The sequence below is a fragment of the Phyllostomus hastatus genome, unplaced genomic scaffold (genome assembly GCF_019186645.2).
Source record: "Phyllostomus hastatus isolate PE091 unplaced genomic scaffold, TTU_PhHast_1.1 phas_scaffold_182, whole genome shotgun sequence".
NCBI lineage: Eukaryota > Metazoa > Chordata > Mammalia > Chiroptera > Phyllostomidae > Phyllostomus > Phyllostomus hastatus.
In genome coordinates, this window is record NW_025334013.1 from 30,895,980 (window position 1) to 30,909,265 (window position 13,286).

Here is a 13,286-nt window from a genome sequence, read left to right on the forward strand (position 1 = left end):
TAACTATTTTTCTTTCTTCTCTTGAGAACTACCTGTTAAGAACATTGCCTATTTTTTATCAAAATACGTGTCTTTTTCTTATTGATTTTATAGCAGTTCTTTACAAAGTAAGATTTGAACCCTTTGACCATTAAATACTGCAGTCTTCTACTTTGGCATTTGTCTTTTAATCTTTTTTATGCTGACTTTTGCTGAGAAACTTTCACTTTTAGATAGTGAAAACTGTCAATATTTCCCTTTATAATTTGTAATTTTGGTTTTAAAAGTAAGAAAGGCCTTCTCCACCCCAAGATTATAAAAATAGTCTCTCATTTTTTCTTTATTTGCTCATTTCATATTCAGATCTTCAAACCTTCTGAATTTATTTTGTGTGTAGTATAAGGTAGGAGTCCAAATCCCCCCACTCCAAATGGTTAGTTAATTATGTAGACATTTAATGTGGCATCTTAGGCACTTTATGAACTGGCCTCATCCTCCTTCTCCAGTTTTCCCCCCACTTTTCTCCCAGGAACCCCATGTTCCCTTCTTATCAAACCACATATGGTCCCTGGAATGCCACATCCTGCCTACTTCATTCTGCCACAGCTCCGGACATGTTAGTTCCTCTGCTCAGACCACCCCTTCCAGCTGTCACAGGTGTGCACAGGTGTGCACAGGTAACCAGGTTCTTAGTGATCGAGGACAAAGAATTGAACCGAACACACAAAGTTTATAGCATAAAGAAAGAGGGGAGGTTTATTAAGTGATAGTACACACCACAGGACACGGGAGTGAGCCAGCTCTGAGCAGAGGAAAAAAAAGGGCACGTGGGCTGGGGGATTCTATTCTTATAGAGGCAGAAGCCCCCTGCTAGTCTTTGGCGGGCTTTTCCTGCGCAGGTACAAGGAGTTGGATTTCAAAGCTACTGCGCATGCGTGGTTTCCCATGACTTTCTTGATTGGCTACTGGAGAAGGGAGTCCCACAATGTTATTTCATTATAATGATATTATAATGAATCAGGGGTAGCGCGCAGGTGCATTCTATGATTCAGAGTTATCCCAGAAAACAGGAACAACCCGTCTTAGGGGGTCTTTGTCATGTATAGGTGTTTTCTACCTCAGCCCTGCGGGGCCTCGGGAGCTTCCTTCCTGACTACCTCCTGCCTCACAGCTACCTCTAACTCCCTGACCAACAACTGGTTATCCTTCCAGAAAATTCCGGGCATATGGTAGGTAGCTTTAAAGGTTCGTCAATTGAATGAATAAATCAATCACTTCTACCCACTTTCAGCACAGAGTGGCCTCTGTGGGTGATGTGCAATGGAAGGATGTAAAACTGGGAAGTGAATTTCACAGGAGAAATCAGCACTGTCATGTGACTTAATCTGTCTGCTTCCTGCTGTGGTTCTGCCTTGCCTTGCCAGCCCTGCCAAAATCACTCCAACCTCTTCCCCTGTCTTTTCTAGCGCCAGACCAAGGGTTCCACTTGGCTGCAGCCTCCTTTCCACCGTTTTTAATGCAGCATTGATCTGTGTGACTGTGATTCCTGCCCTGATATAATTACAGCTTCTATACCAACACCTACAATGCTACATGTGTGTACATGAAACCGAAAAAGATTGGCATTCGTGCTGCCGGTCACATACCCAACCCAGTAAGCAGAGAGGGATTGAGTCTTTATGGGCGCTTTATTTGGATTGACAGCGATCTGACAAGACAGCAGGTTCATACCCTAACAGACTGTCTTACATTTTCTTCCAAGCCAGCCTTTTTATAACAGAGAACAAGGTGTGGTGAGGGGTTTTGAAATTTAAAGAAAGTTAGATAAAAAAAAAAACAACCCTACAGTATTCTCACCCAGAGCAGTTAGCCATTCCCAGGGGCTGGCAGTTATCTGCTTCTCCCTGGAACACAAAGGCCAGGATGCTTCCACTTGTTCCCCAAGCGTTAATCTTTAGCAGTGCCCCAGGAGGTCAGCTGTCTCTCAGGAGAGCCAGGATGGGCCTTATCTGCAGTTTCTGAAACAATAGCCTTAACATAAGCATTACATACTAGGCTTATAAACTATTTACCTTAAATTAAAATTTTCCAACTCTTGAGTCCCCTATCACATCCACACGTGTGAGAATGAGAGACCGAGAGAGAGGGTGCAGCCTTTCCACGGAATCCTCCTCCATTCTGGGATCCAGCTAGCTCTCTAGAAGGGGTGTCAAACTCATTTTCACCTGGGACTACACATCAGCCTCCTGGTTGCCTTCAAAGGGCTGAATGTAATTTCAACTCCTTAACAGTTAAGGAGTAGTTACATTTACACAGTCCTAAAATTATTTCAGCCCTTCAGAGGCAAAGGCGAGGCTAATGTGGCCCCAGTGAAAATGAGTGTGACATCCCTCTTCTAGGGCCCGGAGAAGAATTTCAGCAGCTTAACTGGGTATGGAGAGGACAGTTCTCCTCCCCCAGCAGTTTATTCTGAATACAAATAATAATCACCACCATTCACAAAGTTCCTACTATGTACTGCCAGGCACTTTACATCCATTGTTTCATTCAATCTGTTGACCTTAAAAAAGACAAAGAGCCAATTATTTTCCAGCAAAATGTGTTTATTCTGAAATAGCAGAGGAATTTTCTCTGGAACCATAGACAAGTCCCAAGAACAAAAGAGAGGCGTTTGCTTTTTATGGAGGGAAGGAAGGAAGTTGGGAGAGGTTGCTTTAGAAGATTTGTGAGTGGTAATGAATGCGGCAATTTCAAATTGGCTGGGCAATATCACCGTGGCCTGTGTGGCTCAGTGGGTTGAGTGCCAGCCTGCAAACCAAAGCGTTGCTGGTTCAATTCCCAGCTGGGGCACATGCCTGGGTTCCTGGCCAGGTCCCGGTTTGGGGACATGTGAGAAGCAACTGGTCAATGTTTCTTTCCCTCTTTCTCCCTCCCTTCCCTTCTCTCTAGAAATGAATTTTTAAAATTTTATTTAAAAAATAAAATATCTATTTCACAGATGAGGAAATTTGCCCAAGGTCACACAGCTATCAAAGGCCACAGCAAGGATTTAAACACAATTGTATCTAAACAACTATCCTGTTTGATTCACAACCAGTGTAGTCAAGCTGCCTGCATGTTGGAGGTTCAGGGCTGTGAGATTCCCAGTTTCCCAGCCTGACAATCTAGGCACTCCATAACTACTACCAGACTTTGAGTAGTATACTTCTGTGTATATTCTCATTCAGTGATTCAACAGCCTTTGTTGATCTTAGTGAAATGTACACTCTTTAAGCCTGAGATAATTTAAGACCAATGGACAGAAGGGATTTCTGAAAAAATTCTATTCTGTGGCTTATATATGACATTAATGTTTAATGTGGCTACACAGTAAGTTTCATTGGGTATTCTTTGTGTCTATTTTCTAGTTCTGTGTCAAAGGAGAACAGCTGCTGGGGTCCTAAAGTGCAAGCATCACACTCTCGCCATTGGGCAGACAGGCACTAAAAAGTTGGAATGGTGGACTTGAGTCTTCGACATGTCTGGATTGGCTTTATTTATTTATTAACTTACTTATTTATATATTTTTTGCTGTGGGATACACATTTTTACCTGTGGATGGCATGCTTGGGGTGCAGATTTTGGAGACATTTAAAATATAGGTGTGAACAGTTGGGTTGGCTACGAGGCCTGCAGCAAAGAGGTTTAAGCAAAGGCAGACCTCTTATCCTGAAGATTTCCAGGCATTTATGACAGCATAGCTCACGGACCAAGTTGAAAGGCAGCTGGATGGATGCTCACAGGCTAGAAGACCAAAAAACTTTAAATTTTAATAAATTTTTATTAACCAAAAAAAGAGAAAAACAAGTATGTACTCTCTTTAAAATTAGCCCCCCCCAAATTTTAATGTATTTTAAAGATTTAATTTTTTTAGACAGAGGGGAAGGGAAGGAGAAAGAAAGGGAGGGTAACATCACTGTGTGGTTTCCTATCACGTGCCCCCTTCTGGGGACCTGGCCCGCACCCAGGTATGTGCCCTGACTGGGAATCGAACCATTGACCCTTTGGTTCACAGGCCAGCACTCAATCCACCGAGCCACACCAGCCAGGGCCTTTTCCTGACTTCTAAATGTTGCAGGGCAGAATAGAACTTGGTCCTCATTTCTCTGTCTCACTTACTCCCTGGGTAAGTTCATCCAGTTTCAGGACCTTAAACATTTATACAGCCCTGATCTCACCACTGGATTCCAGACTCATATACCCAACAGTCAGCTTGGCTCCCCTCTTTTATGTCTGGGAGGGATTTCCAATTCAACTTGTCAAAAAAGCACTCCTTCTTCCTTACCACTCATATACTGCTCTCTCAGTATTCCCCATTTAGTAAAGGACACCAACATTTGCCTAGTTGCTCGAGTCAGCATCCCAGGGGTCTTCCTTTATTCTTCTTTACCTCATATTCCTCATTTAATTCATCCTTTCAGCTCTGTCTTCAAATTGTATCCTGAATCTGACTAATTCTCACCACCTTATTACTTCTACCATTATCTAAGTCACTACTACCTCAAATATGGTCTACTCTTAGAGTTTCCTAAGCAGCCACAGATGCAGTCTGGATGCCTGTGTAAGGCCTGGCTTATTCATTGCAACCAAAGGCCTAACCCTCAACTCAACTTTTGTTGGGAATTCTTAACTCAGGGGGGCTTACTAGCATTTATATACTCAAAAAGGACTTATATAGAATTAGCCCTGGACAGATAGCTCAGTTGGTTAGAGCATCATCCTGATTGACACACCAAGGTTGTAGGTTCAATCCCCAGTCATCAATAATAAATCAATGGCCCTGGCTGGTGTGGCTGAAGGATTTGAGTGCCGGCATGTGAGAACCAGTGGGTTACTTGTTCAGTTCCCTGTCAGGGTGCTCACTGGAGTTGCGGGCCAGGTTTCCCAGTTGGGGGTCTGCAAGAGGCAACTGATTAATGTATCTCACAAATGGATGTTTCTTTCACTCTCTTTCTCCCTTTCCCTCTCTCTAAAAAAGTAAATGAATAAGATCTTTAAAAAAAACAACACACAAACAACCAGCCCTGGCTGGTGTGGCTCAGTGGATGGAGTACCTCCTGCAAACCAAAGGGTAGCTGGTTCGATTCCCAGTCAGGGCACATGCCAGCTTGCCAGCCAGGTCCCCAGTAGGAGGTGTGTGAGAGGCAACCACACATTGATGTTTCTCTCCCTCTCTTTCTCTCTCCCTTCCCTTCTCTCTAAAAATAAATGAAAGAAATTCTTTTAAAAAATTAACCATTGAATGCATAAATAAGTGGAACAACAAGAAATCTTAAAAAAAAAAAAAAAATCAGCCCTGGCTAGTATAGCTCAGTAGATTGAGCATGGGCTACCAACCAAATGGTTGCTGGTTCACTTCCCAGTCAGAGCTCATGCCTGGGTTGCGGGCCAGGTCCCTAGTGGCGAGTGTTTGAGAGGCAACCACACATTGATGCTTCTCTCCCTCTCTTTCTCCTTCCCTTCTCCTCTCTCTAAAAATAAATAAATAAATTCTTTTTAAAAATTAACCATTGAATGCATAAATAAGTGGAATAACAAATCAATGTTTCTGTTTCCCATTCCTCTCTAAAATTAGTAAATAAAAATTAAGGGAAGGAGTATAAGGGAACTAAGTGGTAATGGGAAAAATAAAATAAAATAAAAAATAAAAAAGCCCTGGCTGGTGTGGCTCAATAGACTGAAAACTGGTGTGTGAACTGAAAGGTCACTGGTTCAATTTCCAGCCAGAGCACATGCCTGGGTTGTGGGCCAGGTCCCCCATTGGGGGCCTGCAAGAGGCAACCAATCGATGGTTCTCTCCCTCTCTTTCTCCCTCCCTTCCTCTTTCTTAAAAAAGAAAAAAAAATATATGTATATATATAATTAAATAAATACATAAAATTTTTAAAAGATATTAGAAAATCAATATATTAATTTACCATGAAAAGACTGCTTTTCAAGGATGGGTATGCTCCTGCCTGCCCTCCAGAACTGCCCTCTCTCTTCCTGGCATTAAGGGATATAGGAGTCAAAATGTTACGAAGAATTTTGCTTTGATGTGGAAGGAATCAGGGAAAAGGCAATACATAAAATGGTTCTAAGGACTAATTTGCTCTGGCTTGAGAAAAGCCAAGGGGCTCTAAAGACTCGCATTCCCCCCATCAGAAATGCCCTGCCCCAGTGACTTCCTCCTTTCCATAGCAATTTATACCATCTCAATTTCTTTAGTTAGTGTCACAATGCTCATGAAGTTGGCTCCTCAGGTATGCTCTGAGAGATAACAGATTTGTTAAAAGAGACAACAGGCTCAAAGTGGAGTCACGTGTGCTAGGCCCCACAGCAGCAAATCAAGACTTAATATATAACCTAATTACAGTTTCGACTTTCCCCAGAAGTGTGGCTTTTAACCAGCCAACTTGGAACTTCCTAGTCAGCATTAGGAGGCAATCTGTTGATAGACCCCTTAGGAGGACAACCTTGCCTGAAATAATGCATTCTCTGCTAATAATTTTTTTCTTGTCCTGCTCCCTCTCTACCTCTAAGAAACTTTTCCTTTTCAGCAGCTCAGTGGAGCTCCTTTCTACTTGCTAGGTGGGATGCTACCTGATTCATAAGTTCTTCAGTGAAGCCAGATCTTTAAAATTTACATGGTTGCATTTTTATTACTTAACAGTTTGTTAGAGTTTTAGCAGGAATTTGCTACCTGATGGCCTCAGAGCAGGAGTGCTTCCACCCTTTGACTTCAAGGATACCCGATGGTCATCCTCCCACACAACCAAGTTTTCACCGAGTAGAAGGGAATATGTTTTATTCCAATACTGAGGTACCTCCCTGATTAAGACTCTTAGTACATAGGCTTTGGCTTCCTGCAGCCTTCTGACTTCATTACCCCATCAATTTTGTATATCTTACCTAATTAATCTTCCCAATGTACTTTATTTTTTCCCCCTGCTTAGAAATCTTTTCCATCTCTGCCAAGTTCAAACTTCTGGACCAAGCAATCAACATCCAACATTACCTCCTCTCCAGATCAAGTGACCCACTGGCTAAGGATCCTTGGTTCTTCTCGCTAACATGCCTTTGCTAATTACTGTTCTGGCAATGTTCCCTCCCTTCATTTCTGTCTGTTAAAATGATACAAACTTCATGGGAAAATGCCATCTCTAAAGTAATAGCATACAACCTTTTCTAGTTTATGTCCTATGAGTCACTTTCCAAACACCCTTGGTCCCATTATTACAGAAATGTTTTTAAAATCTATTTTTCCCATATTGACATGCATTGTTAAGAATAAACTGAATTTCTATAATTAAATGACAAACTAATAAATAGAATCATTATTTTAGTGGTTTAGATTATAATAACACAGTTAAACCATAAACACAAAAGTAAGAAATGCTAAAAAATAATAGTGGTTGTCTTTAATAGTGGTAATGGGAATATTTACTTCTTTTTATATTTTTAAAAGTTGCAGAGGTGAACATGTACTAGTTTTATAAAGGAAACACATAAAATTTTTTAAAGAAAAAATACCTAGATGGTAAGCATCTTAGTTGCGGGCCCTCTAAAGTTACACCCTGAGACAAAGACGCTGGTAGGTCATTTATGTGGAGGGTGATTCCAAGAAATCAGAAGGAAGGGAGTGGGGAAATGAGCTTGAAAAGGAGAAAATGCCAATACATTAACAGGTTAATACTAGGGGCAACTGGGGTGAATCTACCTAGGGAATCCTCTGAAAAAACCACAAAAACCAAACCTCAGAATTGTCCATTTGTCCCAGTAGACGGTGGGGAGGCCACACATTTACCCACACATCTCTGTCTCTTCATTTCTTGAGGGCTTCCCTGGAGACCTTAACTCCCTCATCTCTCTCAGATTTCAGGTGCACAAAGCCAAGCAGCCTGCTGAGGAGGAGTGAAAGCCCTGGGGCAGCAAAATCTGTTTATGGCCCTGATTGGTATATGGGTCCTCTGATCTTGAACTTTGTTCTTGATTTCTCAACTAAGCCCAACCCAGAGCAAGCAGGAAATGCCAGCAAGTAAAACACTGGGAAGTCCAGAGACTTGAGAAGGTGTTTCTTCATCTCTCTGACATCAGCACATTCCTCTCAGATTCTAGAAACTTCTACCAAATGCTGCAATGCTCAATGAGATAGGGCTGAGAACTTGTCTCTAGTGGTCCAAAGTGGGGCATGCCCTCTTCCTTCCTTGGAGACCCTTCTTACTTTCCAGGTCTTTGTGTGTTTCAGCCTCTTCCCCTTGCATCCCAGAAGGGTGCCTCTGAGCTTGTTTCTCTGGGTCTGCATTCTGTCTGTCGTACATTAGCCCCTCAGGACTGTGAGCCTTGAAGCCAGAGGGTGGTCCATTTTTGGTCCTAACTAAAGGACTAGGTGCTATGGTCTAAGTGTTTGTGTACCTCCAAAATTTGTATGTTGAAATCCTAATGCCCAGTGTGACGGTATTAGTACCTGAGGCCTTTGGGAGGTGATTAAATCATAAAGGTGGAACTATCATAAATGGAATTACTGCCTCACAACAGAGAGTCCAGAGAGATCCCTTTCCCCTTCTGCCATGCGAGGATATAATAAGTCTGTAACCTGGACAAGGGCCCTTATTCAGTCATGCTGGTACCCTGATTGTGGACTTGCAGCCTCCAGAAATGTGAGCAATAAATTTCTTCTATTTATAAACCACCCAGTCTGTGGTATTTCGTTATAGCAGCCTGACTGCACTAAGATACTAAGGTTTAGTAAATGCCCAGTTAATGTTAGTCAAAAGCATGATTCCTTCATTATTCTCTCCTCTTTCACATATCTGTCTCTTTCACTGGACCAGACCCTTCCCCTTAGCACATGCTCATGTTCAAGTTTCCCACAGAGTGAAAAACTTTCCCTTCATTCCTCCGTCTGTTTTCCTCTCAAGCCACTGAACCATCACTTTCCTTCTTAGAGTATTCTTGAGAATTCTGCCATCTTGTTCTCCAAATCTTCATCTCCTCCTATACTAAATCTAGACCATCTTCCTCAGAAATAAACCAATCGTGCCACAAAGCCAGCTCACCAATGACCCTCATGTCAACCAAACCCAAGTTTCTGCTGTAGAGATTAGAGAGCATGAATGTAAGGAGTATGGCAACTAGTAGATCATCAATAAAATGTTAGTTGTTCTTTTTTGTCTTATTTCTCCAACATTTTATTCACTTCTGGCTCTTTTCTGGAGTGGAGAGGGGCTCCTCCTTTTTTTTTTTTTTTTTTTAGAGAGAGAGAAACATCGATTTGTTGTTCCACTTATTTATGCATTCATTGGTTGCTTTTTGTATGTGTCCTGAGTAGAAATCAAATGCACAAGCTTGGTATATGGGAATGACACTCTAACCAACTGAGCGACCCAGCCAGTGCCAATATAGTTTTATATTTCAAAGAGCTCAGGGCAAAGTTTACATGCCAAGGCTTTAATGGGAGGTTCAATAAATAATTCTCAGGGCAACAAAACATATATTTATATAACAGAACCCACTGGCCTCTATTGTTCACCTCTGATAACCATGATTCCCATGCCAGAGTCTTATGAAATGGAAAGGAACTATTTATTCAAGTTACACAGGTTTAGAATAATGGCAGAATTCTCGCATTAAATCCCATGCCCTTTAGAAACAAAAGCACCCACAAACTCATAATCCTGTCTCCCCTTGCCAAAACAGGCCGGTCAGAGGTGCTGTCTCTCAGGAAAAGAAATAGAAGTCCACAGCTCAGGATCTGTCCCCCACTCCCCCACCCTCACCCTGCTGGCTCAGTTCAGCATTCCCAGCTTCCCCCAGTCATCCCTGCTCAGCCAGCCTCATGCTCTTCATACAAAACCACATCCTCATTGTGGGCTGGGGGGGGGAGGGGTCTTTCTGCATCCTTTCAAACTGCATGGCCAAGACCCCCTTCTCTGCTCCCAAGCCACATGGTTAAGAAGGGAGAGAGAGAGAGAGAGAGCGAGAGAGAGCGTGAGCACACACCTCTCACAGCTTTCCTACTCTCTTTTCCACATGGTCCAGAGTTGCATCATGGCTGCTGCTCTTGTGTTTAAATCCTGGGGCAGATCTTCCTCCATAACCCCATTTTTGACTCCTCCCACACTGGATTACATTTGCTAATAGTTTAGTCTCTTCTGCCTTTCTCGGCTGCCATTATTAGCCCAGGCGAACACGGACCAGAAGCACCACCAAGCCGAAATTTCTGGCAGGCGCAGCAAGCCCCTCTGGCTACAGTCCATCACCAGTTAGAGTCACGCCAGCCAGGCAGGCACAGCTACTTAACATTAAAGTTTTTTAGATGTGCGAAGTAACTCTCAAAGGCCCTACTCAGCTTCCACTTCCCCCAGCCATATTAGTGGGGGAACTTCCCCATTTTGGGGGACCCTGATATTTCCTGTTACAGTTATAACCACAATCTTCTCATGTACTGGAAATTTAGTAGTCATTGTGAGTTTTAGTTTTTTTTAATAAAGATATTATTTATTTAATTTTGGAGAGAGGAGAAGGGAAGGATAAAGAGAGGGAGAGAAACATCAATTTGTGAGAGAGATACATTGATCAGTTGCCTCTTGCACATAAAAATAAAATCAACAATAAAATCAACATTTTATTGATGATCTACTAGTTGCCATACTCCTTACATTCATGCTCTCTAACCTCTACAGCAGAAACTTGGGGGTCTTACACACCCCCAAACGTGGGACATGGCCTACAACCCAGGGATGTGTCCTGACTGGGAATTGAATCAGTGACCTTTTGGTTCACAGGCCTGTGCTCAATCCACTGAGCCACACCAGCCAGGGCAATTTTTTTTTTTTTTTACCTTCACAAATTTCATGGATCATGAGGTACTACTAATTCTGCTCCTAAATATTTCTAAAACATGTGTTTTCTAATTTATGATAAGGTGTGAGCTGCTATTCTAAGACAGACCCTCCTCTGCTCACCTAGATGACTGCCTCCTAACACGTGTCCATGTTCCAGTTTTGCCCCTTTACCAGTGGTCTCTTTCTTCACTACTACCAGAATGACCTTTATAAAATCCATATCTGATCATGGCATAATCCTGCTTAGGCCATCTCCGTGTTTTCCTCAGGATGAACTTGAAGGTTTTTGACTTAACACACAGAGACATACTTAACATGTTCCCCATGGGGAAACTATTTTAGAGTTATAACAAAGCACTTGCCAGTCCCTTAAACAACCTTCTTTTCTTATCTCTGAACCTTTTTTATTTTTATTTTTTCTGAGAAAAGCTAACACCAAGAAAACATTTTGACTGGATGGACCTAGAGGATATTATGCTAAGTGAAATAAATCAGTCAGAGAAAGACAAATATGATATGATTTCACTTACAAGTGGAATCTAAAGTACAAAATAGCCCTGGCTGGGTAGTTCAGTTGGTTATAGAGTTGCCCCAATATTCCAGCGTTGTGGGTTTGATCATTAGTCAGGGCACATACAAAGAGAGTCAATCAATGAATGCATAAATAAGTGGAACAATAAATCAGTGTTTCCCTCTCTCCCTCTCTCTCTCTTTTCCTCTCTCTCTAAAATCAAATTTTTTTAAAAATTAAAAAAGAAAATAGAAGTCTTCTTAAAGCCATGTCACTTGTTTTAACTCTTTTCAAGTTATATGCCCCAAATCACAAAATCTATTATTCAAAATTACTTTTTATCAGTAGTTTTCAAAACAAAGAATTGGAAATGACTTGCATAAGGGTTTAGAATCCAGTCATTAGAGTAATCACTATTTTCAAGGGTCCCTTTTTTTTAGTGGCCTCAAGGTTTTTACATTTGGACAATGCATCCTAGAAGCTGGCTGAGAAGCTAGCCTTTTTTAAAACAGGAGAAGGGGGATTGTGAAAGGGTGGTGGGCTCTCAAGCTTATCTATTTTAGAAAACAGTACACCATCAATTAGACCCATTGCTCTGAAATTTTGGTTGAGCCTCACATGTAACAATGCCCTGGGCCACAAGTAACAGCAAAAGCCACAGTGTTGTGGGAGTCCGCTGTGTTACAACAATGATTCAGCAGTTAATCAGGTGGCAGTCATCAGTTGGCTGTTGTTGCACTTCAGACTTTTAAACTGTCAGACTCAAAATAAATAAATAAATAAATAAATAAATAAATAAATATCCTGCAGAAGAAAAGATGGAGGGAGTGCATCAGACCACAGAGAAGATGGTGGAAGGGATGGGATACACAGCATGCGTCTGCCTGTTGACAGTAAGTTTTCTCTGGGCTAAGATGAGTTTGAGGCATGCTAAATTTTGATTACAAAAGCTGGAATCTGAGCATCTTGGGATAGATTTTGTGAAACAATGGACATCTTGTCCATTAGGACACACCTGTATTGAGACAACAGGGAGTAATCCAGGGTGGTTAAAAAAAACAATAAAGAGGTGGAAGCCTGAGTGCCATCAGGGGAATAGAGAGGAGCAGGGAAGCCACAGGTGTGGGGAAAGAAAGGCAGGCAGGACAAACCTGCTTCTTGTCCGCACCTGCCAAGAAAGACATAAATGTAAAACGCCTCTTAGGTCAAGAGGCGGGGGCCATTTGAAATTTCAAATCTGTAACTTAACAGCTGTGTGACTTTGGGCAAGCTATTTTACCTTGCTGAATCTGTCCAGTCTGTAAAATAGACTGCAAATACTTTTGAGAGGCTTCCAGCGTGCTGGTAACCTCTGTTATCCTCACCTGGATGGTAGTTACATTACAAAAAAAGCCATAGAGCTGTATGTTTAAGATTTGTACATTTTCTTGTATGTACACTATACTATATAGTTCAACAAAAATACATACAAGAAATAAAATTAAAAAGAACATTCTCCTTCCAGGGCTGCTGTGAAGGTTAGATAAAATCATGTTTATAAAGTCTTGCACAGCCCTGGCCCAGTATCTCAGTTGGTTGGAGCATCCTCCAGATGCACCAGGGTTGTAGATCGACCCCCGCCCAGGTACACATCATAGTCAACCAATGCATGCATAGATGGGGGGCAGTAGCGTGTTGATGTTTCTGTCTCTCAAATTATTAATAATGAAAGTCTAGGCCCTGGCTGGTGTGGCTCAGTGGGTTGAGTGCTGGCCTGCAAACCAGAGGGTCACCAGTTCAATTCCAGGTCTGGGGCACATGCCTGGATTCCTGGCCAGGTCCCCAGTGGGAGGGTGCATGAGAGAGGCAACCACACATTGATATTTCTCTCCCTCTCTTTCTCCCACCCTTTCCCTCTCAATAAATGAATGAATGAATGAATGGATAAATAA

At 42.0% G+C, this 13,286-nt stretch overlaps 1 non-coding gene across 1 annotated transcript; it reads left to right on the plus strand.

Annotated features, from left to right (window-relative positions):
* The first annotated feature begins 3,251 nt into the window (after positions 1-3,251).
* LOC123832380 lies at positions 3,252-3,314 on the plus strand. Its single transcript, XR_006788038.1, has one exon. It is a non-coding gene; the product is annotated as a small nucleolar RNA SNORD75 (small nucleolar RNA).
* Positions 3,315-13,286: the final 9,972 nt, after the last annotated feature.